Source organism: Rissa tridactyla, chromosome 12, assembly GCF_028500815.1.
Source record: "Rissa tridactyla isolate bRisTri1 chromosome 12, bRisTri1.patW.cur.20221130, whole genome shotgun sequence".
NCBI lineage: Eukaryota > Metazoa > Chordata > Aves > Charadriiformes > Laridae > Rissa > Rissa tridactyla.
The window spans coordinates 11,720,395-11,747,410 of NC_071477.1; the positions used below are offsets into that span (position 1 = coordinate 11,720,395).

Consider the following 27,016-nt stretch of genomic DNA (forward strand, 5'->3'; position numbering starts at 1 on the left):
TGCTGAGGTGTCTCTCTTCCCTTGCGCTGTGGATGCCGAGTTGGGTTTGCCTGTGGTTTGTTTCTGGCACGGAAGGGAAGAGCAGTAGGACAGCAGAGCTGTGCTTGCCGCTGGGGGTGTGTGTACATCCCTGTGAAGATACCCTATAGGTATCTTCGTTTGTTGTGTTGTGGGCTCAGCCCCTCTTCCACAGAAACAGCAAAGCTCTCCGTCCATGCCACTGTGGCTTGTCCTCCGCCATCAGGACCTCCATCTCCTGGGCTTTGATGGACCTGCCTTGCCATGCTACTGGATGCGGCGTTGTATTTCCACTTATATTTCCCTTGCAAACTCAAATTAGAGGTTTGTGAGATGGCTGATCTGATGTGATGGTTAGGGATAACAGCGGACGGCTTTCTGCTGGTGCAGAAGCTCTTGGGGAGGTCTGGCACGTGCTCAGGGATAGGGAGAGACTGCAGGGGCAAGGGTGGGGAGATGTGGGGGGTGAGGGAAGGCAGAGCAAGACCTTCTGCTTTTTTTTGGTGGGGTTAAGTGGCTAGATCATGGACACATACCCTGTCCAGGCAGGCAAAGTGTCCCTGTTCAGCTGAGCTCTAAAGTCTGTGCTTCCAGCCATGTGGGACCTCCGTGGCTCTGCCGGTCTGTAGTTGAGCACTGGCTGAAGAGCGATGTGGCAGAGTGCTTGTTCTGATGGCGCTTCTAGGGCTGAAGTTCACAGCGTGATTGTCCCCCCAAAATATTCGGAAGTTGCAAGTGAGACTGCAAAATCCTGAAGCTGGATCAAATTTGATCGCTGGATCATATTTGATCTCTGGATCAAATCAAGTGATAATCCGTCAAAGGTTCCCTCTGCTTGGTCTTCAGTCCTTGAAAATCTGGATCACGTTTGCACTCCTGCTTGAGAGTTGTTCTCCAGAATCGTGTCTAGACATCTATTTTATTTTTTCCCTTTTTCCCCCCGAATGAAATCTGAAGTTCTCACAACCCCAAGAGCTGAAACTTCTCCTAGCTGACGCTCCCAGCAGGAGCATCTTTTCTTTCTCCAAATATTTTGAAGCTCGTGATAAAATTGTGAGGCTTCGGCAGTGCCACTTTGGGTGCTATTTGTCTGCCAAACCCTGCTGAATACGTCTTTTATCGCAGATTTGTAACAGTAGCTGTTGGAGGGTGAGCTTCACAGGAGAAGTGCTTTCAGAAGAATGCTTTTATAAAGGAACACTGTCCTGCAAAAAAAAAAAAAAAAGTGCCTTGCAGGGGGGAAAAAAAAACCCAAGCCCAACATTTTTCTTGTGTTCATGTTGTAAAATTTGCTCATTAAGTTGGGTGAATAAGGTTTTGCTTCCATTTCTAGACAATTTTGTTTGTCCTCTTTGTACAAACGAGCACTGTTGTGCTCCAGCCATTTATTTTGGGGGGGGGGGAAGAAAAAAAAAAAAAAAAAGAAGTTTAGATTCTGACTAAGAAATGCCGAAATCCTTGGTTTGTGTAACTCTGCCCAGGCTGAGCCCCAGCCGGGTCCCTGCAGGAGCTGGGATCAGGACATGACGGGCAGTTTGCTCAGATGGGGCTCGTTTGTAGTGAGAAGAGCAAAGATGGGTCCGTTCATCTGTTCCACCTCAAGCAGAAGGAGAGTTTAGGGAGAAGACGTGACGGCAGGGTTTCTGAGCAGCAAATGTAGTAGTAAGGGAGGATGTATAGCCTCTGGGAGGGGGCTGTGGGGTGCTTGGCTCTTGTGTCTGCTGCGGGTCCCGCTGACCTTCCCTTTGTGTCCACTGCTGCGTTGAGCTGTTGCTGGTCTCTGCAAGAGCTGGGTATTTCTCAATGGCAGAAACATAAAGCTTGTCCTCCCGTGCATTTGCCTCACAATTAAAAATGCTTTTCCTTTAAAAAAAAAAAATTATTTTTCACAGGGAAAACCTGCTTTAAAATTACTCTGCCGTCTGAAAGCATTTTGGCTGCTGTGTTACAGCCGACACCTAAGGACGCTCTTGCTGAGCGTCTCCCCCTGAGGAGGGGGAGCACGGCACTTTGCTCCATTTTCAGTTTTGGTTTGGATTGTCATACACTGTTCTTAAGTAGACATTTACTCTCTTTCCCATCTCTTTGGCACTGAAGCAAGAGAATAAAACATTAAAAGAGGAATGTGATTATAATCCCGTAAAAATTGACAGAGGAATTTGGCAGCAGTTGCAGCCTGTGAATGTAATACATAATATTTTATTCATTTTTTAAAATTATTAGATTTCAAGCTGACAGTTTAAATGACAAATCACCTTAAAAAAGATATTGTGGACAGTGTAAAAACTGTCAGTGTGGTTTTTCTTTGCTAACTGTGGTGTTTGCAAGGTCTGTGCACCAAAAAAAATAAAATAGGATCCCTTGGCTTTAGCCAAAGAGTGAAGCTGAGAGTGATCAGGTCCCTCGTATTAATAATTTGTATTATAATGGTATCGTTGCTGCTGTCTTGCAGAGTTTTTTTTTTAATACCTGAGTTAATGGCAGTGCTGCCTGTTATCAGCACTGACCTTTCTTGGTCAAGGGGACTTTTTTTTTTTTTGAAAAAACTTAGTTTTGCTTTTGTTGTCCCCTTGCTCCCATGAACTGTGAACGGGAGCAGTAATTGCAGCTGGAAGAGGCTGGAGATAAGGGCAGAGGAAGTGCTCGGAGATGTTATTGAACATATTGACTGTTTAGGTACATTATTCAGCATGGAAAGCAGGTCCCAGGGGACTGACAGAGTTCCCCATCCCAGAATATCCCAGCTCACAGCGGGAGCTGGAGATAACCATGCAGAACCCTCCAGGCAGTGCAGGAGCTGCAGCTTCCCACGTCCTGCGGGATGCTCTAGGCTTGAGATTTTTGGACGAAAGGGAAACCGGTGCTCTTCTGTTTCAGCCAAACTGGATAATCACGCAGATGATCAGAGCCTCATTAGGCCTTGTATAAAACATGTAACAACGTGATGATTTCTGCTTTCAAATAATAGGCAGTAGAATTTAGATATTTTTGTCCCTCTGAGCATCCTTGTGGGCAGTGAAATGAAAATGAGAGGAGTGGGAGTCTGCTCTGTTGTTTCCTTTTCTTGGAGCGAGAAGCTGACTATCGTTTGTCGAGCTTTAATGCTTGATGCTGCGTATACCTCTTTTTTTAAAATCCAACCTGAATAGGATTTAAAATTTTTAAAACTCGGCAATAGGAATTTTTAGCTTAACAAGAATATTCCATAATTCCTTCTCTTTGCGATGGAAAAAATGACTAAGGTAGGCATGAATTGGACCATGGCTCTATCTGCTTGTAAATTCTTGGAGATTGGGCATAAAGCTCATTTCTCCTTAGCTGAAAATAAACATCCTGGAGTAGATAAAGTGCGTAGTGCAGAAGGCTGGGGGTTCAAACCACTGATCTGAACAAACCTGAGTTGTTTGGCTCTAGATTAGAGAAGAGTGAGGGAGGAAATCTATCTTCAGGTGCCTAAAAGGGAAGGTGAATTTTTGCTTTCTGCATTCACAGGGGATAGGGCAAGAGGTCACGGTCCTAAAATTGGAGAGAAGAATGTTCAGATTAAATACTGCGCAAATACTTTCCCTGAAAGTAACAACTGGATTTGATGGTCTGAAGAGCTTTTGGAGCATCAGTTGCTGGAAGGTGAAAATAGCTTGGAAATATCTTTCTAATATTTCTTGATGGTCATTCTTGTGCGATGAAGGTGCAGTTTATTTTACTGCGTCGAGTTGTCTCGATGCTTTCCTGTGCTCCCTTCCTACAGCGCTGGCATGGAGCAGTGAGGCTAGAAAGGGTTGTTTTCAGTCTAAAATAAGCAAGAGATGACAAATAGTGTTCTGGGGCTTAAATTTTCATGCATTTAAAAAGATTGAAGTGACTAAAGATAATATAGGTTTGCATGCCTCTCTACAAAAGTGGATGTTGGCTATAAATATTTCATGCTCTTTCGTTCTAAAATTGAATGTTATGGACGTTAAATTGTATGACTTGCCTCTCTCAATGATACAGCCTTTGCGGGACACTGGTTCCCTGGAGTTGGAAGAGACAGAGATGGGCCGTGAGTGATGTTGCCTTTAGTATAGCTATTGCTCTTTAAAGAAGTATCAGTAAAGACAAGTTCCCAACTCTGTGTATATACTGGAGAAATAGAAACAGCCACCTTACAGATCCTAAATGGTAACTTGTCAGTCCTTTAATTGTACCTTGGGTATGGGAACCTGTTTAAAACAGCGTCCCACATGCAGCAGAGCCTGCAGGGCCGGATGGTCTCTGCTGGGCTGTCTCAGGAGGTCCCACGTGGCTGAGATGTGTTTCCTCCACACGCGTCCTTTGCAGGTCAGGACCGTGTTCTGCAGCATCCTCTGCACGCTCTTTCCTCCAAGAGTCTTATCAAAGATGCCAGTCTGACAGCAATTCCCTTCTTTTTCTGTAGGGAACAACTGTTTTGTAGTTGAGAGCAGGGAGCAGACCTGTGCTGTTGATTCACAAACAAGGTGCAAAATCTCAGGCCAGGTAAGAGAGTTACTTCTTCCTTGGCTGCAACTGTGCATCGCTGCACATCACGTTTTTGTTAGATCCACACAAATTAACTCTGGTCTCATGGTATAAATGAGCTTTTTGCTCCTTGCTAGATACAGCACCATTTTTAATCAACGTCAGGACCATCCGTGAGAGCTGCTAAATTACAACTGTTGTAGACTGCGCTGCGATGCTCACTGAAGGGAACCAAAAGATGTGTTTTGTTGTGGGTGTTGGGATGCAGAGCAGCACGGTGAGGAAACCTTGGCTTTTGGGACAGAAGGTCCCATGGACCACAGGAAGGTCCATGTGGGCACCACAGGAAGGTGCTCATCTCTGCCAAAGACCTGAGAACAGCAAAAAAAGGTGAAGCATCCTCCAGAGCATCCCCGTTGGGGACCGGCAGGCAGGGGAATTGTTTTTGTCTTTTTCCGTATCATTTTGCTCTTCCTCAGCCTGACCTCTGGCAGGGCAGAGTGCCGAGAGCCGGACCTGGGGCTGCTTTGTCTCCCTCTGCGAGTATCAGGTTGAACTGGCTTTGCTCTGCAAGGAGGCTTTGTTCTGGGATAGGCGTGTTCCCTTTCCAGCCGCATAAAAAAAAAAAGAAAAACAAACCCAAAAGAGAGCAAGAAGAGAGCTAACAGCTGTTAATAAATAAATAAATCTGAGATGGGGTTGCCAGGTGAAAGGAAAACAGAATAAACTCTATTCTTGTGGCTTTGCAGTGGTTTTGACTTCTAAATGTACAGACCCTCAGTGGGTCCCTGCACAGGGATGCTGCTGGGAGGCTGGTGTTCCTCCCTGTTCACGAACCCACTGTCCCAGCTGGTTCAGGCATTACGGTTTTAAACCCCCAGGTATATGAGGATAACTTTATTCTGTCTCGAGTGTGATATTTGGGGAAAATATTCTCCATTCTTGAGCTGTTTGCGGGTTTTGAGCCGCTCAGACAAGCCTGAGGAAGCCATAAAGCTTGGAAAGGATGGCGGTGGTCTGGTAATGATGGTCAGTGGCTCTGTCAGACAGTGGAAATCTCCGAGACAGAAGGACCCAAGTGTATCGTGGCAATCAGATGCTGGGATTTTAATACCTGAAAGAAGTTAGGGAAAAAAAGCATGCATTGGTTGTCCTTGTTGCTGTTCCAGTTTCAGTGATAAGCAGCTGAAGTGGTTGCATGTGCTGCTTAGAGGAAACCCCAACCCCTGCCCCAGCTCTCTCCTATATTATTTTCCTTGAAGCAGCAATTTCAGGCAATTCAAGGAGGAGCTGCCAGGGTAATAGTGGCTCATGGTGCCAAATTTGCAGGGTTTCTACTCCATATTTCAGAACAAGGTTTTGGGAAACTCAGATTTTTCTCTGCCTCCAGCTTAGGTTTCTTTTTAAACCTTTAATTTCAGGAAGCACAAAGCCGCTCAGACTGCTGTGATCAAGGTCACTCTTCTTAATTTAGGTACTTCAAGGATCACAAAATCTTGTTTGTTAAAATCTTAGGCGTATGTTGAATCCCTAAGGGAGCGTGTGAATAATATTAAACCTACTGTAGCAGAGCGAGCTCGTATAATAAAGGGAGAGGAGCAATAGTGTTATCGAAGGAGGAATGGCAGATAAGCAGCTGGGGCCGGACTGTTATCGCTTGGTTTGGGAGACGATAGTGTTGTGCAAGTCGTTACAGGGCATTTACACAAATTGCTGGAATAAAAACCCACTCCATCAGCAGTCTAATATTTGTTTCTTATTATATGTTAAACTTTTTCTGGCATAGAAAAGGTTATCACCTGTTATGTCAAGGTCCTGGCATTCAACACTGGGATCTTTCCAAGTGTGTTGAAACTCAATTGGTTCAGAATAAGCCTTCCCTTCAGTTTTAGGGGAGGAAAAAAGAAAAGCAAGGAAAAAAGAAAAAGCTGTGGCATCTAGCAGGCATTTAAAGCATTTATTCTTGTTCTGTGAACTGTTGTGATTTGCCAGACTTGGGGCTGATTTTTCTCCCAGTTTTGTGCTCGCTTTGCCTTTTCTGTGAATTAAATTGGGAGGATAATACACAGCAAATAACATATAGCAAATAACATACAGCAGACAGCACCCGCAGGTCTGGGGGAAGCTTTATCCAAGTGTGGCTCTGCAGCAGGGAGCTTCGAGAGACCCGAGTGCTTAGTGAGGGAAAACCTTTATGTGTCCTTCGACACTTGTTCCAATTCCTTTGCTGTTTTCTTTCTTTTCTTTTCTTTTCTTTTTTAACTCCTGCTGGGGTTCGGTCTGTGCGGTTACAGCCCGAGTGGATGCTTCTTGTCTGCAGGATTTTGGCTGGGGTCGGGAAGCGCCTTCCCAAGTTGTAATGCATCTGTGCTAGTTATTTGGTGATATCTCTCCATGCCGCTTATTTACTTATTTATTTTAATCAAAGAAACTCCCTGGTTGTGGGCAAAGGGTAATAGTCAGCAGGATCCAACCCGAGAAGCGGGGTTTTGGCAGGGGACTTGAGCCTGAGCACAGGCGCTGGCTGAAGCACAGAGACACTTGGGACATGTTGCTGGGGGAGGAGAACCTGTCACTGGCCGCACTCCGGCAGCACCCACTAATGAGCCTGAATTTTCCTCTACTCAGGAATCACAACATAATTTTCCTATTTTTTTTTTTTTTTTCATCCTTGTTACGAGCTCTAGCTCACCTTTTTCCAGGGTGACTCTTTGTTTTTCAGTACGCTGTTTTCTCCCCTGGTCTGAACTTAATCCCAGAAATCCACTTGGCTGGTTATCCCTTTAGACAGTTAAGTTTAGAAATTATGAAATACATCGGGCTGGCTCTGCTGCTTCTCCGAGGGTGAGGGAACGAGGACTGGACGGCAGCAGAGGAAAATGGAGGGGAGAGAGGAAGCCCATAGCTCCAAGCAGAGCTGCAGGTTATATATAGCTGCAGGCTGCGGCAGTGTCGGTCGGGGTGCTGTGATTGCTTCCCTAAATATGTTCTCGGCCAGTTGAGGTTTCCAGCCCCGTTAACGAACCGAGACCCAGAGCAGTGGCCGAGAGCTGGGGAGCAGCATTCCTGGTCTCCAGCACATCGTAGCTGGGAGGTTTTTATTTTTACTGGGTTGAGAGCAGCGTGGTTGAGTGCTTGGTGATTAATTCGGCGTAGCTGCTTAACTTCTGATAGATGATGTCTTTGCTAATTGGGTGGAAAAAAAAAATCAAAGATGTGTGTTCTGGGATGCTTCGGTGAGGATGTACTGTGGGAGCACAGCAGGGCGGATGGCGTGAGCTGAGAGACACCTTAAACTGGTCGATGTTTTATTTTTACTTTCAGTCTTTACTTGACCAAGGGCCGCCTTCCCCTCTGGAGGTGCAGCAGTAATTTTTTGTGTGACATTTTCTCTTCCAGCCCTGAATCCCGGTGCAGCTGAAGGGACTACAGGCACTTTAAAGATGCGCGCGAGCGTGGAGGAGGAACTGGAGAAGGACAGGCCGAGGACGTGGTCCCTCGTGCAGGTGGGTCACCACTGCCACCTTAGGCTCCGTGTGCAATATGGACCATGCACCTTTCTCTCTTGTGTAGCTTGGGTAGAGAAATGGGGCATATTTCAGTGTACTGTGGGATTCCCCTCTGAGGGCTCTTCCAGCACCATGGCTGAAATAAATGATCGTGCAATGGTTTGCTCCATTAACCTTTGAGCGCTGCTCTGCTCCATGCTCAGTACAGGTCTTGGGTTATGCTTTCAGGTGTCCCTGAGAAGGGGGCACTTTTTTTGCTTTTGGACGTCCTGCTGCTAACAGGACAGAGTTTAAATGTCCTGTGCGTTTGTACCCTTCTCCTGGCTGGTGCTCCTCTATCTTTGTGCTAGACCACTGATGTGTTTTTTCCCCGCCCCTAAGAATCCATATAACTTAATAAATGTTCATCTGTCCCATCTTGTGGATGAGGGGTCAGGAGAGCGATGTGTTTTTCTCCTTGACTTCTGGGGATAGAAGTGTGCTTGGAAATAACTCCGGTTTTCCATTAGGCCGTTCCAAATTTTTGAAGAAGAAATTTGGTCTCATACCAGAGCAAAGCCATTTTATTTGTAAGAAACAAAGCTCTATGTTTAAATATTAGTGAGCAGACTGGTGGAGAATTCATTCACCCAATTCATGTCTGTGTGATAAATGACAGCGTCCCCATGAAAATGGGGATTTTCAAACCCTAGAGTGATTTGTACCCAGATTGTGGCACGCCTGGAGACTGCTTGTTTCTAGACTTTATTAAATAATCAGTGTCAGGAGTACAGCAACTGGACTGATGCTGTTTGCTGTAGCTTTCCTGACACGCTTCCAGTTCTGCAGGCTAAATCCAGCCTGTTAAACTGGTAGGAATAAGCTAATGGACCCTGCTATAGCACGTGAAGTGCTGGGGTCCGCCTGCACCCCCAGCCTCCTGAGAGCTGTCCTCCTTCAAGCCGCCTCAATTAATTGCATACTAGGTGGGTCCTCAAATGCCTTATGGCAGTAATCTTGTGAACGTAGCGAACGTTATTGCTCTCTGGGTTGTTTTACCATTATAGATGGAAAGCTCGGCAGCAGGAAGAGGGTAAACCTTCTGTAGCTTCACTCTGCCTTGGTAAACAGAGTCAGGGCCTCTTGGGAGGGAGAGTAGGGAGAAGGGAATTAAATTTTATATCCCTTCGTATTTGCCACTGAAAGATAGTAATAATGCATTTGGATGCTTTGTGTGGAAGGTCACTGGGTAAGTGGGAAGGATTCCTTTGTGTTACATCTGCAGAAAATAATGTCGTTTATGACTCAAGGGCTTGCACCCAGAGACAGATCGTGGCATTGTAGCAACATGTGTCATCCTCCCTGCGTGCTCGCCGTCCTGCGCTGGCACACGCAGGCTTTCCAACATCGTCTTAGGGAGCTTTAAGAACCAAACTCAGGATCTCTGCTCTAGGACTTGGCCCCTTTTTTCTCCACTCCTCCTTTCCCCCCACCCTCCTCTGGTGTCCTCTCCCTCCCAATTCATTTGTTTTTAAAACGATTGTGCTATTGTGTGCATCAATATGCACATAGTCTGTCTTGTTTTTCTCTTGGACTGAAAGCGCAAAGCAAATCTGTTTATGGTTTTGGTGAGCTAATTCTTCCCCACCCTAGATTTTTAAATAGACTCTTTCTTTACCAAGCTTGCAGAGCTTGCAGGATGTATTGAAGTAATGGGAAAAATATGTTGTGTGTTAACCTTCCTTTTTGGTAAAACTTTGTTTACAACACCCTATTCCTAGCAGTGCATTTGGGAAGTGCATTTCTGGATGCTGAAGCAAGTAGAAGACGTTGAAATAGGAAAACAGGGATTTAATGCATTCAGGGAGGAAATGTTTTGAGTTTTCAACTTTCATCACTTGGATTGTGGAACAAAATCTAGTGAGCTGTGCTTAGTTCTCCCTTCAATTATTTAACTTCCTTTCCCCTCCTGCAAATCCCAGTTCTCAGGCTCGGCTGTTCCCCAGGCTGTTGCCTTCAAACAGGCTTCTCCAAAGCCGTTGTTGACTCGGACCTTACAGATGAAGGTAAGAGCGGCAAGGAATGCTCTTGGCCTGTAAATAGTCCCTTGGATTAAGGGCTCAGTATATCACTGGTGTGTTGGAAATGTTATTTTTACCTCTTGATTTCATCCTTCCTACGAATCCATCTCAGACCTCTCTGTTTAGGTTAACAACCTTTTCTGCATCCTTGCAGGGGTTTGCAGAGCGCAGTCCGGCTCCATGCACAGCATTTTCAGTAGGGTGCTTTGTGTGCTGGGAGGCAGAGCTGAGCTCTGCTCTGGGAGCACTGGAAAAGCCCTGGGGATGGCAGTGTCTGTGGTGTCTGGCTGGCGGCTTGGCTTGCAGCAGTTGTGTAGGAGCTCTGCTACAGCCTGCATCCCTGCTGCACCTTCTCTCCTCAAAACCTGGGCTTTGCTGTTATTTATTTCTACTGTAAAATTATGAGCTGCTTGTTCCTGGCCACGGGACAGGAGCTCTACACGGAGGTGGCCATTACATGTGCAAATGCACTTCTCCAGCCCAAGCTTTGTAGGGCAGATGTTGGCTTGGCTGAGGCCTCTGGGTACTCCTGTTAACATAAATAAGCAGGAGTAGGATTTCAAAGCAAGCAAATTTTTGACATAGTTGATGTCACGCCTCTTCAGCCCTGTGTTTAGGGCCCATGGGTCTGGACGCCCATGGCTGCTAGTTTGGTCTTGTTGCTAATAACCTGCTGGAGGTGCTTCTGCTGAGCTGGTTCTTGCAGAGGGCTGAGGGGTTTGTCCCAGCCAGACGGCGTGGTGTTAGTGAAGATAGGACCCATGGTGTGAAAAGCGTGCGGTGCTTTCCAAAACTGGGTGCTCTCCATGAAATCTCTGGTCTCAGATACAGCATTGACCGCGCTCCTCACCGGCGTTTATGGTCAGGTGTTGCAGAGTGACAGCAAGGTCTTCTGGTGAGTAGTCTTAAAGCAAAATGGGCTGGGGCAGGATTATCGTGCTCACAGGGCTGTCATCAGCTATTCCACCAAACAGCTGCCTTTGCTCTGCCACTAAAGGAGAGATGAGGAAAAGATATATTTAATTTTCCCACCCTGAGAAAGAAATTTTTCCTGGAGCAAATGTTCACCTGCAAATCTGCAGCAGAGCACAAAGTAAAGAATTCCACACTCGGAGGCTTTGCAAAAGAAAATTGGCCTTTATCCCTTTAATTTGGTGGTGCTTGAGGTTGGTTTTTTTTTCTGTAGCAGAGTCTTAGTGGAGGCAAAGTTCTCTCTTTTTTTCCTTTTCTTTTCTCTTTCTGTTGAGCTGATGGAGTTTAGTGCTCCCTAGGAAGGTGATGGTTGGGGGTCAGCACTGAATAATGCTAATTGTTCCCCAAGCAGGTGGCCGTAGCCCTGAGCATGGAGCTGTGAAGCTGTGCTGGAGTCTGTAAACTGTAAAGTTTTCCCAACTCGCAGCTCAGACTCTTTTCCTGATGCCCTTGCATCCCCTTCCCATCATCCCTCCCTCCCTACTCTTATTTCTTATTGACCTGTCTGCTGAGAGCATGTATACAAGATCAGTGTGACAACTTAAATTGCTTGTACACAGAAAAATGAGGCCACTGGATGCTTAAATGCTGCATAAATTTCTTGGCCAGACTCATACTACTTGACCCCCCTCCTGTGCAGCCTGCATTGTATTGCGTGAAAGGCAAATTCCATCCTGCGTGGCCCTTTCCAAACCTCTTGCCCAACACTTTCACTATTTGTCATCAGCTGAAAATTATCTGAGTGCTGTAGATATCCACTGATGTGGTTTGATTGGCTGTTGTGTTAAAAATTGCATCTGTCAGAAGGTTTTGCTGTTCCTGTTTGCGTGGGCTTCTCCCTGCGCTGGGGATGAGCATCGGTGATGCAGCCTGGGCTCTGTGAGCAAGGCGAGCTGTCCCCCAGGAAGGCATCAGGGTGCCTGGGGAGGTGGTACAGCTGGGGCTCCAACAGCGGCCATCCCTACCCTCCAGACTCGCAGGAGCAGCCAACCTGGATGCTGCTGAGATGTCTTCAGCCAGCCTGGTGAAGGTACCCTGAGGGTATGGAAGGCTTTAGCAAAGGCTGTTTCTAGTTTCTGTGAGCGGACTGGGGTCTACTGAGAGACAAAAAAGCCGTTGAGGTGCTGGAGTGGGTCCAGAGAAGGGCAACGAAGCTGGTCAGGGGTCTGGAGAATAAGCCTTGTGAGGAGCGGCTGAGGGAGCTGGGGGTGTTCAGCCTGGAGAAAAGGAGGCTGAGGGGAGGCCCTCTCGCTCTCTGCAACTCCCTGAAAGGAGGGTGTAGAAAGGTGGGGGTCAGTCCCTTCTCCCAAATAAGAGGCGATAGGACAGGAGGAAACCACCTCAAGTTGTGCCAGGGGAGGTTTAGATTGGATATTTGGAAAAAATTTTACACTGGAAAGGTTATTAAGCATTGGAACAGGCTGCCCAGAGAAGTGGTTGAGGCACTATCCCTGGAGGTATTTAAAAGACGGGTAGACATAGTGCTTAGAGGTATGGTTTAGTGATGGTTTTTGTCAGAGTTAGGTTGATGGTTGGACTAGGTGATCTGAAAGGTCCCTTCCAACCTCGGCAATTCTGTGATCCTATGCTGTAGGCAGATTTTCTTTAGGAAGGCAAAGAACTGTGCCCATGGTCCGTGAAAGCGTGGGTAAAGTCCATTCGGTTGTTTTTGTAGCAACAGAAGCTTGATGGCATACCAGGTTCAAGGAGAGGCCTCGTGCGAAGGGAAAGGCTTTTTGCTGTTTGGCTCAGTGCTAAGGCTGCAATATTCTGTTTTATCCAGAGGTATTTATGAATGAAGATGCAAATCCAAGGTGAAACTTAGGAACCAGTAAGCTCTTACTTACTGGAGGCCTTCAAAACAATGCGATTAACTGGGGAGGAAAAACACCTCCTTATCTCCCAGCTTGATCTGGAGCCTTACAAGCACTTTGGTGGTTCATCTGTCTGCAGCACTCGGGGAGTTGTCTGTTCCAGCACACCGAACACGCTGCAAGTTTTCTTTTATTTCCAAAACAACCCTTTAAGCGTGTTGGCCTGGAAGGGAAACTTGTAATAATTCTCTGTGCCGATGTAATTCAGCATAATCTCTTGGCAGTGCTTTTGTATGCAAACTGGGAGGATTTCTGACTAAAGGTGACCAATTAAAAGGATTATCTCTGATAAATAACTAGACTGGGGACTCACAAGTCCTGGTTCAAGTACTTGCTTTGCTATAAGCTTCCTGTGACCTTGGGTGAGTTATTTAAAATTGCTCTGTGCCTCATTTCCCTTTCTGTAACACGCCGGTGACAACATTTCCCATCCAGCCAGGAGCTGTGGCAGTGGGAAGGCGGTCCGTACCCTTTTCTATAACCAGTGTGTGAAGAACCTGGATGGAGTAGAAAGCACGACCATCTCATAGGCCTTTCTTCTGTTCTGCTGGGGAAAACAGAACAGGATGATCCATTTAAATGGTTTATAGGTGCCCAGAGCTCTTGCTATGTGAGATCCTGGGGCTCCCTGCAGAACTGCAGATATGCACTAGCAATGCAATTGCTCCTGGAGTGGGGAAGCCCTCCATAATATCACTTCCAGTTTTTCACTTAGCGTTAAATCGATAGCCAGTTTGGGTAGGGTGGTTTTCTGATGCTCCTTTGGCTTCAGCATGAAGTTTTCCTTTAATGTATTCTTCTGCATTTGCTCCTGTGCTGCCTTTCTGCTTTAAACCCGTGTGGATGCTAGGGAGAGGTGATGGCTTTGTGAATAAAGATGCTGGTACCTGGTGCTACAGCGTGCGGACGTATGTCAGGCAGATTGTTTCATCTCTCCTCACTTTAGTTTCCTTCTTTCCCATGGGGGTTAGCAGTGCTGACCACCTCTTTACTACTTCCTAAATGTCAAGAGAGGCTTTTTGGCATCCCTGAAACATGCTAAAACCTCCTTGTTGGAAAGGCACGCAACCAGGGGTCCAGGGGGCTTGCTGGCTCCCATGTCGTGCCATGAAGACTCCTTGCTATTGCCATGGAATAAGCCCACATGACAGCCGCATCCAGGCACTGGCAGGAGCCACCTTCAGCTGCCTGCATTTCAGGTGCAGCAGAGCTGCAGAAGGAGCGATGCTGAGCCTTCTTTGTCCTGAAGGCAGCCCCTCTTCCCTCTGCAAGATCCTTATGGGCCAGGGGTGGATCTGGGAGAGCCACTGCCCTGAGACCCCCTCCCCGTGTCGGCACCTCCGGCAGCAACTGAGCTCCAGCCGGTGTGGGATGCTGGGGTTGAGTAGATGGAAATGAGCATCTTTGAGATGTGGCAGAAAATCAGGCCTCATGCTGTTTGTGGGTGGGTAAAGATGCTCCTGGGGAATATCTGACTCTCCAGAAATAATGAAAATACAGATATCTCTATTTCCCCCGGTCATATAGTTGGGTTCAATGGCTTGTGCAGGCTGCTGAGAAGCACACCAAAGCAACTGAGCAGCAGAATGTAAATTAGGGCCAGCTCTTTCATCTTTGGTGTGAATATTTGTCGTATGAAGTTTTTATCACTTATGGAAGAGGCAGACCCAGCAGTTGGGGAAAATCCATCCCTTTTGGACAGAAGCTTTGCTTTAATCTCCATTTTGCCCTTTTTAGGAAATCAAAACCCCAAACACTTTCCACTTTAAGGTATCTTGATGGTTGTTTAATGACATGCCGGGTGGGACGCTGCGAGGCTGGGCAGCTGGCAGCACCTGCCATCCAGGGTAGGATAATGGGTTGGGGCTGCTTTGAGACCAGGGGGTTGTAAACCTCAGACTTCAGGTAGGTCTGCCAGCTCTTCCCTTGGGCTCTGCCTGTCACTGGGAACCCTCTTGCAGTAAAACTGTCTTGAACAGCAAGCCTGATGCTCATTGTGGGTTTTTTAATTATTCAAGCCGCTTTGTGCATTGGGGAGGGTGAGCTCCAGACTGACATGCGGGTGTATGGAAGTTCACACTGACATGTGACTTCTGAGAGCCTTCAGAGTTGTCTCTTGGAGGATCCTAAAAGGAGATGCTCTGGGGAGAGGCTCAGCTAGCGTCCCTTGGGGAAAATCTAAAATGCCATGGAAATAATAAACTAAAAGAGGGTAGATTTAGACTATAAGGAAGAAATTTTTTACAAAGAGGGTGGTGAAACGCTGTCCCACATTGCCCGGAGAGGTGGTAGATGCCCCATCCCTGGAAACATTCAAGATCAGGTTGGATGGGGCTCTGAGCAACCTGACCTAGTTGAAGATGTCCCTGCTCATGGCAGGGACGTTGGACTAGATGGCCTTTAGAGGTCCCTTCCAACACAAACCTTTCTGTGATACTGCTGGCAGAGGAAGGGAGGGAAGAGGAGAAGATGCCAGGCAACGAGGAGGAGGCTCACAGGAATTTCCTAACACAGATGATTCTTGGTGAATGGTTTCAGAACACCTGAATGCTCCGAGGGACGGCAAGTGGTGTGCTGCTCGCTGTAACTTGAATATCCTTCTGTGAGCAAGGCTTGGCCAGCGGGGAGCTGCAGTCCCATGGGACCTTGCCCGAGATGGCAACTTGTCTAAGCTAAAAGGTGAGGGTATCTTCCTCACTAGCAGCTTTTCACCACTCACCAGCACTTGCCAGGTGGTGATGAGACTTGTGCCTGATTTTAGAAAGGGGGAGAGGATGAAAGGTATGGATAGGAGCAGCTGGCCCTGAAATTTGCATGCTGCCCCTAGTGATTGCTGAGTCCTTTTGATGTGAAAGCAGATGGTCTAGAAGAACCTCAAAAAGACTGGCACTATAGCTCTTCAGTGTTTTGGACAGTGCTGCAAACCACTTTCCCAGCTGTCGCTGGAAGGTACGTACAGTTTTACAGCATTAATCCAGGAAGAGTTCACTTAATGAACCCCCTCACTTGGCTGCTCTGCCTGATCCTGGCAACTCGGGTATGCAGGCATTTGTGTGACTGATCTTAAGAGCATGACCCTTGTGAGGTTTCACTGCAAAGGTACCTTGTCTGCTTCCCACTTGACTGGGGACGAGTCCTGCAGACCATGAACACCTCTTCCCCTTGCTCCTTGACACTGTAGACAACTATTTGCTTAATCTTTTGTCGGCAGGTGTGTATGGAGGGAATTCCTGCTGTCCTCAGCTTTATCTAGCGTGACACGCTGTCATTTTGGTACAGTATCACTGAGATGCTTCCGAGTCTGCTCTCTCCCAGCCCAAGGAAGAAAGCAGGTGCCTGGAGGTCCATGTTCTGCTAACTTGCCTACGATAAGGACCTCTGCCCTAGAAATGAAAGGCTCCATCGTGCCATTACCAAGCCCCCGAACCAGCCGGTCCTTCCCGTTCCTGTATTTGCAGACTGCCTGCTGACACAACAGAAATGTTATTTTTACAGTATGGTCCCCTGTGCTGACTCCTCCTGCAATTTAGTTTTATCCTGCTGTTTTCTTAGTTATGTTAAGCAGAGTTAATAATATATACTGTGCCGTTCACCCTAATGATGATGATGAGTGTTTTAGACTGGTGTAATGAGACCACCCTTCATTTCTTTCTGAAAAAGGAGGAGGAAGTCTTGATTTCTGTTTCTCTGTGGTTACAGCATTAGGCTGTGAATTGCTTTTGGTGGTGTAAATCAGGTATGTTTCTGTTATCCATGGTATACTTTGCAAGGAGAACTTTTTTGCATTCTGTTGAAGGACTGGGAAATTTTAGATTCCTGAAAGACAGCTTTTCTCCAAAGACTTCAAGTTAAATCAGCTGTAATGAAATGAGAGCCTTCAAACAGGCAAACTGATTTTTTTTTTTTTTTTGTTGCCTCTCATTTCATTTAATTCCTTGGTTATTCCCTTATTCCCCTGGAAGGGTGTTGTTCCCATCCTGCTAGTCCTACACCCGATCTTGTCTAATTTACACAATTGTTTGCGAAGGGCGGGATGATTTCAGGAGGGCAAAATGCAACAGTCGGCTCTCCTTTAAGCAGCCTAATGATAGAAAGCAGGCACAAATCCGTTCCCTTTTTTCTTCCATTGCTCCCCTTTATGTCACCTGTCTGCATGTCTGATTTGGGCAAATAAAGCAGCTATTAGTAAACTCTATTTGCCGTTGTCACAGGAAGAGACAAAAAGTCTTGGGACCTGTCTGCACTTCATTATTTTTTTTCTTTTTTCTTTTTTTTTGGAGCAATTTATCAGAATTTTTGAAAGAAATATTTTTCAACGGTCTCTGTAAATTACACAAGTGGCCAGAAAGCTGTTCTGTACCCGTGCAGCAGAAGGCCATAGGAAACAGGAGCTGGGTACTGATAGGCAGCTTCGCCTCCCTGGTGAAGAATTGGTGGAAACTCTTTGCCAGGAGCGGGGGGGTTGGCCCAGATGTCCTCCAGCGGTCCCTCCCAGCTGCAGTCGTTACATGTTTCTATGGCACCCGCAACGGCCCCAAAATAGGACAGTGGGGAGCCGAGGCAGCAATGTGGCTCAGCAGTGGCCTTAATTCTGCAAAGGGACCTGCGCAGAGCTCTTTGGAAAAACGAGTGGTGTCGTTCTTTCAAGGTGAGCCAGCACCCGCTGGTGGGGATGGGCTGAGGACACAGAAGGCGAGACCCAGACACGTGTGGCAGGAGCCTGGTGTTGGCACATCCATCGCTGTCAAAACCCAGAGCTGCGTCTCTCCTGTGCGGGACTGTCCCGAGCAGGCAATGAGCTGTGTCAGTGAGGTGGTGGCAAGCCTCGCTGCACTTGGATGAGCATCTTAAATATTTAAAAAACTAATCATATACAGCTGTTGGAGATGTGCTAGTAACTTCACACCTGGCTGCATGCACAGAAAGCAGGAGTTTCCTTGGGTTGTAATTTCTAGGGGTGTATTTTTGAAGCCTGTGGCCAAGACCTGAAGATAGGTTCAGTATGGCTTGGCAGTAATTGGGCAGTATTTGTATAATGATAGTAATTTCCTTGTTCTTATTTCCTAAATTTGGTTTACAAGACCATGCTGCAATGTGACTTAAAGCTGTAAGTATTTGTCTCTGTTGGCAGTTGCAAATGTAGCATTAGCTGTGACTCTTTACAGAAATAAGTGTTCAGCGTTGCAGCTAAATTGAATAATATGGTGATGTTGGAATCTTAATCTTCCAAATAGCTCTCTTAAGTTCACTACATTAATGTCTGAAAGGCTTAAAAATAATAAACTCCATTGTATAGAGCTTTGAATACAGAGTAGAGGCTTAGTAATTGCTGGCAGTTCATGGGTAGACTCGCTAACACATGGCAAGGAAGCAATTCTCCCAGCATATCTGAATTTTTTTAAAAGAAAGTCCTTACATCAAGGCCTTGTCATCCACAAATTAACGAGTATATCAATATTTTGAATAAAAGCTTGCAGGAGACCTCAGTCTGAAACCCCAAACCTTTTACTTGGGCCATCATACCATTTTAAAACACCTCTTGTCTTCCTCATCGGCCTGCTGAAAGCTGTTTGCATCGCCCAACTATTGAGCAGGCTACGTGGAGTGGACTGGTGAGCTTGGGAGACTCCACCAGTTGGCCACTGGCAGAGAGCTGAAGTCCTGAACCTCCGTCCCCCATAGGAAGGTAACAACCCAACTCGCAACCTTCCGCTTTTCACAGGCAGGGGGGGGAAAAAGTCAAATACTTGGTGTTTGGGTTTCCTTTTTAATGGTGTTCAACAAATGAGGTCCCCAGGGAATCAAGTGTCAAAGGGAGAGCTCTGAAAGCAGGGATCTGGCTTCGCTGATTTTTCTCAGAAGATGTCTGTAGTTCCCCTGCATCCTTGTTGAATGAATTTTAAAATGAGGAGTGGCCGAGGGCAGCTAAAGAAAAGGCTGGTTATACCAGAAGGCATGGTTTAAAAAACAAACAAATGAACAAAAAACCAGGAGAGGGAAAGGAGGAGAACATGATTTGTTTATCACAACTGTACTTGAAACTAACTTTAAATGTCTGTCTTCTGAGAGTAAGGAAATTCCTTTAGCTTCCAGCAGTAAATAACTGGGATGCTTTCAGCTCACAGCTGACCTACAGAGGACATTGAGTTTTCAACTAAAAAAATAATTGACTTTCCAGTAAGGACAATCCATTCCAAGTGTCACTAAACAGCTGGAGAAGGAGAAGAATCCTGACAAGCACGGTTCATATCACAAATAACCCTTGAACTTTGTTCTGTATCTCTGCTTGGCTTGTGGCTTGACAAATGGTTTTGAGCAAATACAGTTTTCAAACCAGAGAGCAGATGACAAGGATTGCATTTGGCTGGCAGGTGTGTGATTTGGACGCCTGGATCTCGCCCACTGAGATCTCGAATGAAATCCCAAATCCATTTTTCTCTTACTGTCAATCCTAAAAGAAATGGCGAGTATTTCAGAGAAAGGGAGAAGGAGGGTCAGTGGGTGAGGGTTTGGTGGTAGGGACAATGTAGTTCTCCATGCCTGCTGCTCTTGTTAGCTTGGTGGAGCACCTCATGTTAGCTGCGATGAGGAGGACTTCTGAAGCTTGGCGTCTCATCAGGCATATCTCAGCAGGGGTTTGGCCGTTAGGATGTTGAGCTCTTTTAATGGTCCGCCCTCCTGTATGCCAGCAGGACCTATTGAGAAGTGGGCACTTCTGGAAGTCTGTCATTTATGTAGGTACTAAAAAGGAGCTGGACTTTTTTTGGAAAGTGGTGTTTCAGCTGAAGGAGCTGAATACTTGCCAGTCTGACCATATGCTTCTGAAGTTCTTGTGGTTCAACGCTTTAGGCCAGGGTATTGTCTATTTAAGGCAATGGAAGAAAACCCTGTGCCACTGTTGCAGAGTAGGTATGTGAACTGTAAGCATCGGAACCGAGTGGTAGCTCTAGAATTAGACGTTGTCCCTAATTTCCCTCTTCAGTTTTAAGTGGATGCAGCATTCTTCACTTACAATCTCAACTGTTGTGTTGCATTGTTGTATGGGGTTGAACATCTGCCCCTTCCAGCCACAAAAGTGGCTGTGTTCCAGGAGTGGGTGGTTTCTTTCTATTCAGGGATCCTCCGAGGCCTGGAAAAGCTTGAGTATTAGGCGTGACATACTGTCAACTGTTGCAGATCCCCTTGGCTCCCCTCCTCCCAACATCTGCAAGGCCAGAGTTGGCCATCTTGGTTTGTCCATGCACCATGCATAGCCCAGAAAGACCCTGACTCTACCAGCTGCTGCTGCTGAACAGGGAGTGGGGCCTCACCAGGAACATGTCCATCCAACGCCAAAAATATCTGTCGTCCTAGTCTAGGAGAGGGAAGATCTGTCATCAGCTCCCTAGGGAGGGCTGTGTTGGTGGGACCACAGTGCTGGGGTCCTTCCCCACCCGTAGCCCCCTTGCTAGTGGATGCTCACCCTCCCTGCAGCAGCTCCGCTCTAGCAGTGTTGTCCCGCTGCGTGGCAGGGAAAGGAGCAGGCAGAGCAGCCGTGGCACCCAGCAAACCTCTGCAGAGTACCTTGCCTCAACGTGGAACATTAAAAATGGTTGGGATGCTAGAGCAGGGCCGGGGGGGTGGGGGGACAAAGTCTCAGTCCCACACAGGTCTCTCAGCCCAGTATTTCTTTCCTCCAGCATTGTGCTGGTGATTGACTGGCATTCGCTTGGCAACAGCCTTTTGAATATTCATGTCGCTGACGGGAGATGAGAGTACGTAACTCCTTGAAATCAGCTTGGGGAGGGGAAGCAAATAAAACTGCCTTTTTCTTGCTACTAGTGCTACTTGAACTCTCTCAAATGCATACTTCACATGGATAAATGATTGGGAAGACCTCAGCCTACCTAACAAGCCTGCTCTTGTAAAGCAAAAATTATAGTGCCTGCATACTTGCCATCCTCATTCAAAAGCCCATTCCTCATTAATATCTCTTTATACATATTATCGCAGCTCGAAATGCCATTCCTCTTCTCCCCACCCATTTCCTTGACTGGCTGTGACATACAGGAACTACACCCAGTGCTTGACTCGCCTCTCCTGACCTTTTGTAACTTGGCTCCAAACTCCTTTTTTTGGGTCTTTTGCAAAACACTGTCAGAAGGGAAAAATCCTTTGTTAAAACACAGCCAACTCCTGCCTCAACGTGGAACAGTTTGTTCTGCTAAAAGAATGAGCCAGTTCAGTGAGCAGAAAAACATTGCCATAAACCAGCGGACTCAATAAGCTGCAAAAGCCATCGGCTGCACTCAAGGTCTGAAAGGACGACTCTGAAGCAAGATCCACAGGGGAGAAAAAAAGAAAAAATCCACCATCCCGACCTGCCAAAATCCCGTTTCCTTGCTTTCAGCTGAAGTATTTTGCAGTTGTCTTTTTGGTTATAGCAACTGTAAGTGGGGGAATGGGAGCTGATGCTGAGCCAGAACGTAACGCAGCGTTCGAAGCTAGCATATTGCAAAAGGGCACGGTGGATGAAGTAATCCAAAAATGCTCAGCTGGGAAGGGGCTGCAGCACTTTAAGTCTTCAGTCTGTGCTGCAGATGATCAGCTCCGGCGCCCTACGCTTGCTGTCTGGTACTATTTAATAGCTTGGTTTAGTCGTTTCCACCCACGTCTCATTTTAAAGCTCTGGACACTCTTTATTTCCCTGGAATTGCTGCGGGTCTGTCCCTTACATGGCCACTCAGTAGCTGGTGATCAGCCTGTCTTCAGCAAGTGTTTCTTCGTTGCACAAGGGACTTGGATGCTCGGTGAGAAATCCGTGAGACCTTCTAGGAGGCTTTTGGGTTTGTGGCTGTGCAGCGGGGTCGTTTCGGTGCTGGTGTAAAAGCTGATGCTATTATTTTTTTAACAATAAATTTAGTGCTGGCATCTAGAACTGTGGTGCCCAAATTTGGGGTGGTGGCCCCCAAATAGGGTGACCCATATGGGGGTGGATGTGCAAACCTGGAGGTGGGTTTGTGAGCGGAAGTGCTTCCAAACCACAGAACTCAGAGGCTTCCCCCAAGGTGGCTCCTTGGGACGGGGCAGCTGGGGCAGCGCTGAGAGCACGGCGGGCTTCTGTGCTTCACATGCTCTGTTGCCATCAGGTGCCAACTCCTCACCAGCTTGGCCGAGCGTCTCCCACTGATTTAAAAGAGTTGAGTACCCTTATCAGAAACTTAGCACGGACCAAGATCTACCTCTGGTTCTCATTTTGCTTTGGGAACCGGGAGTCTTTACTCCAGGCTCCCCGATATCTTTTTTTGGCTTGGAGCCAGTTCAGCAATATCAGATAATAAAACCTACAAAGAAGTATATTTTAGGTGTAATCTACCCCTTCTCACGTGCATTCCAATGGGCTGCATCTGCCAAAGCTGGTCTTGCCCTACCTAAATGACAATGGTTGGTAATAAGCTCTAAGCGTGGGATCGCAATGCACATAGCAAGTTTGAACATGGTGTGGCAGAATATTACTGGCCTGTGTGGGGCCGTTTGAGGTGCCTGTGATCGAGCAGCAATCACAAGCAGATCCTGGACAATGCAAGCGAAAAGAAAACCTCCCAGAGAAAGCACAAGGGGCTGAAATTGGAGCTCCTGTGCATTTAAAAACATGACTGATGTTCTCATACTGTCCCATTCGGGCAAAAACCACCCCGCTGGTATTCACCAGCTGAGTGTGAGGTGATGGGAGACCCAGATACTGATGAGCTGAGGGACTTCTTGAAGCTCCATTAATGCTATCTGGTGTCCTCTGCTGGTAGCGTTAACCTCGGAGCTGGCTCTGTCGAGAGATGATTATCTGTCTGCTGGACCTTTTCCTTTGGGGGAACGCCAGGAATGTTTTGCAACATGGACAGAATGTGAGGATTGATGCTATGGAGGTGGGTCCCTGGGATGCTGGGACTGCGAACCCTGCTAAGGTAGTGTAACTTGGAGCAAATCTGTAATGAAGCCTCTATGCCAAAAGAGATTATTATTTTTTTGGAAGATGTTAATGGCGTGATTGCATAACATTTATTTTGTGCTCGATCAAATGGACGAGGGCAGAGGAAAAGGAGTGAGTGAATTAATGTTAGTGATGTTCAAACAGAAGCATGCAAAGCTCCGAGGGATGATCAGTGGTTTTGTTTTGATGTGCGTTGCAGTTTTTTTTTTTTTATTCCTGACATTCTCCTGAAATATAGCACGCAGGCTTGTCTCTAAGGGGGGCACATTGCCAATAGTCTAAAGGTTATATTATCCTAGTGACCTATTTTTATACTCTAATCGCGTTCTGTTTCAGCCGCCCCATTCCAGCCTTCTATCTCGCTTGGTTTTGTGCTCATCTGAAAAAATAAAGCAGAGATAATTACCATTAGTCCCCGAGTGTTAAGGCAGCCAGCCAGCCTCTACCCAGGTAACGACAGCAAAGGCGAGTTGCTGCTGCTTTGGAAGCACGAGAGCAATCGGAAAACACAGCTCGTAAACGGGTGACGGCTTGAAACAGGGCGATGGGGAGTGTTGGGGGGCAGAGGAGAGAGGTCTTCTCTTAAAGGCAAATTTTAAATGGAGAAGTACAGCAGTTTGTAGAAGGGTGAAATTTTAATGAATAGCTCTGTTTAACCAGCCTAAATGGAAAAGACGCTTTTCTACTCTAGGCCTGCCAAGTAATGGAGAATGAATACGATTGTTCGGTCAATCAGCTTCCACTGCCTTTAAACTGTACACGCGTTTTCAAAGCCAGGCTTAAGCTACAAAGCACCCTGACCAGTTGACATAAAGAGAAATTGTTCCTTAGTACAAATGTTGACTATGTGATGCTGCTTGAAGCTCGAAACTGCTGAAATTTGTGCGTGTGTTTGTACATTTGTGCAGTGCAAAATAATAAGATGCGAAGAGTCTTTTCCTGCCTGCGTGGCTTCTCTCAGGCTGCCGTTATTTTATTGCTGGTTGCTTTCTTTGTTCTTGTTGAGAGCACCTGGATTTGGAGTGCCTGCAGCGTTAGTGCAGTGGCGATCTGCTCTGGAGGGGAAAATCTCATGAACTGTTCATTCATGGGAACTTGCAGTCCCGTAGGGGGTTAAACACCAAAAGAATTAAGTGTGTCACCCCTTGATCCGGGTTATGGACCAGGCTCTGGGTGGCAGATAAGCGACAGCCTGATTTACCCTCTCCCAGTGCTACCTAGAGGTGCCAGCCCTAGGCAAGGGCACGGCCTGGAGATGTGCACTGCTTGCCAGGAGGCGGGGTGATGCTCTGCTGCTGGCATTTTTGGGCTGCTGGAGATGGTCCCATGCCATGGCTTCCCTTTCAGCTGCAGGCTTTGCAGAGGTACCCAGAGAGGATGGCTGGACCCCAGCTAGCTGGGCTGCACAGCCACAGACTGGGAACAGAGGAGCTCAGCCCTGCCAAATCTTGCCTTTTCTTCTCTCTTACAGAGCTGGGCTGGCACAGCTAAAAGAGAGGTCCCATGTGCACACGGGAAGTTGGAGAGGTGGGCTGTTCCCTCTAACTGTGTCTGTCCATAATGAAGCACAGGGATGAAGCCTGGAGAGGTCTTTGCTGAGTTGGCAGAGTGGGTCTATCCACATAACGTGTCCCTGCGGTGGATTAGCAGTAGCTGCCCTGTTCCTGGCAGGCGACTGTGTTCCCGAAGCCCGTTGCTGCTGTATGCCCTCTTTCCATGCTTCGTTACACTTTTGTTATAGAATCATAAAACAGTTTGAGTTGGAGGGACTTTAAGGATTATCTAGTTCCAACCCCCTGCCCTGGACAGGGACACTTCCCACTAGACCAAGTTGCTCAAAGCCCCGTCCAGCCTGGCCTTGAACACTGCCAGGAATGTGGCAGCCACAGCTTCTCTGGGCAACCTGTTCCAGAGCCTCATCACCCTCAGAGTAAAGAATTTCTTCCTAATATCTAATTTTGTTGTAACCAAAGCCTCTGATTCCAAGCCTGTGGTGCTGAAACCCAGGTGAGAGCTGGTGTGGGGCAGCCCCTGGCTGGGGAACAAGCCTTTGCCCCTTTTCACTTGCGTCTGGGGAGTGCAGGAGTCTCCAGCCTCCCTGTCTCCTGCCAGCCCTCACTGGCCACCTTTTAGCAATAAATTAATAAAGTTGGTGAAACTCTGACATCTCAGGAATGGACTCCAAAGCAGAATAAATATTAATGCCCAGCCAAAGAGTCCTAGTGTTGCCATGACTGGCAACAGCGGCGGCCGTGGGGCTGTTCCCCTCGTACGCCTGCGCTCGCTGCTGCCTGGACCTATTGTATTCCTCCCCTCCCCAGCACCCAGGTAAATGCACCCCGGTCCCAGGCTACTGAGCTGGTACCCAGCACCGCCCAGAGCAAACTGGGGGGGACCTGCAGTGAAACACGCTGGGATTTCCCTCTCGGGTGCATGGTGATGGGAAGGGGATGGCGGATCATCTCTTGGGTCTGGGTGCTGCAGAGAGCACCCACTCGTGGCTGCTGGCCACAGGGATTTTTTTCTTCACTGGCTTTTACTTGCTAATTACTAGTGGGGAGCTGGGAAGTCATCCGTGGACTTCCCAAAGACAGAGGTACATCTTCTGGGCTGGCTGGAGGTAGAGCCTAAAGGGGACAGACAGAAACTCTCAAATGTCAACTTTTTTCTCCTCCTTTGGTTTTGGTGTTGTCCCGCTCCCCCCGCCCCATATTATGCTATCAGCCGGGGCCTGCAGAGTTTCAGCTTAAAAACAAACCGCTATTATTTAAAGTGCCAATATTGTGCTTGGCTTCATATGAGACAGAAACATCAACTTCGTCTCTGACCTGGGGAGTGTGTCTGCCTGCCTAGCAGGCACCGAAAGTGTTGAGAAAACTGTTATTTTACTTCTATTTTGGTGTTGATTTTTATTTTTTAAAATTTAAATTATTTTTTTTAACTGAGCATTTACTCTTCAGCAGAACTGCATCAAACACCAGAGCCCACAGTAGAGTACGTAGCCATCCTATGTGTCCACGTGGAGCCTTGTCCTCGGCGTGAGCGTTGGGCATCCAGGAGGCGGCTGGGCTGGGGGCAGAGAAGGGTGACTGTCCTGTCGTCCCCGTACCCAGGCTGTGGGACCGGAGCTGCTATGTGCTGCCGGGCCGGTGATGCTGCCTGGTGGGTTTTCTGGTTGTTGTTTCTAGGCGAGGTTTGCAAAAGGTCACAAAAATTAATCTTCTAACTGGGGACCTTGGCACTGCGCGGAATGAATGTTTTGCATTAACAACCTAACTCATTAATTCACTGAAACATTTAAAACCAAACCAGTTATATCCAGCCAAGCTGGAAAAAGCTGAAAGTTCATACTCAGCAGTGCAGATTTCGAAACCTCCCTTTGTTAATCTCTGCAGAAGTAAATTTTCTGAATTTGCTAAGCTCACTTTGACCGGTCTGGGCATTGTTTTATTCAGCAGAGGCAAAGCCGCTCTGCAGAGGGTTAGCGGTGTCTACCTGGACCCGTCGGTGGGGACAGGAAGGCTCCTGCGCTGGGAAGGAAGGAGGACTGGCATGGGGAGCATTGCGGGAGGGGAATCCTCATGGAGCACTGTAGGTTTGGGGCTGTCTCTAGCAGAAATGCAGCGTTGTTTTCATAGATGGGGATCCTGGATTTCACAGTTTCCATCTTCCTCCTGTGTTTTTATTTTCTGAATTGCTGAGGGTAGTTGAAATCACAGCTAGTGCGTCTCATGGTACTCTATCTTCTTGTTTGTAAGCTGGAGGTGGGTCACTGGCATGCAGCCTTCGTGGGCCTCCTACATGGAGGAGAGACGGGCAGACCCGGGCAGTGCAGGAGCTGCAGTTTTACTCGCTGCTGGCTCCGAGTACGGAGCTTGCCACTTCTGAGCCACAACCCTTGAGAAACGGATGGGTGGTCACCAACCTGGCTGTCCCTGTAGCCGTGACCTGGTGACAACAGCGTAAAACTGCCTCTGCCAGTGGAGATGATGTTTCCCATGGTGACTTTTTTTAAACTGCTTTAAGTTGGGAGCTGTGCAGATAAACATTGCAGATGTGCATGAAGGATGGGGAACCGCAACCCAGCCCAAGCTGTTCACCTGGATTCACGCCTGCCTGATGCAAAGGCCGTGCTGC

General features: G+C 47.3%; 1 protein-coding gene across 8 annotated transcripts in view; it reads left to right on the forward strand.

Annotated features, from left to right (window-relative positions):
* ZHX3 (zinc fingers and homeoboxes 3) overlaps positions 1–27,016 on the forward strand; it is a 51,861-nt gene that overhangs the window by 10,745 nt on the left and 14,100 nt on the right. For 2 of the 8 annotated variants that reach the window (XM_054218257.1, XM_054218254.1), the window contains exon 2: positions 7,897–8,003. The gene's annotated coding sequence lies outside the window, so the exon portion shown is untranslated. The other 6 variants (XM_054218258.1, XM_054218261.1, XM_054218259.1 and 3 more) reach the window with 4 other exon arrangements.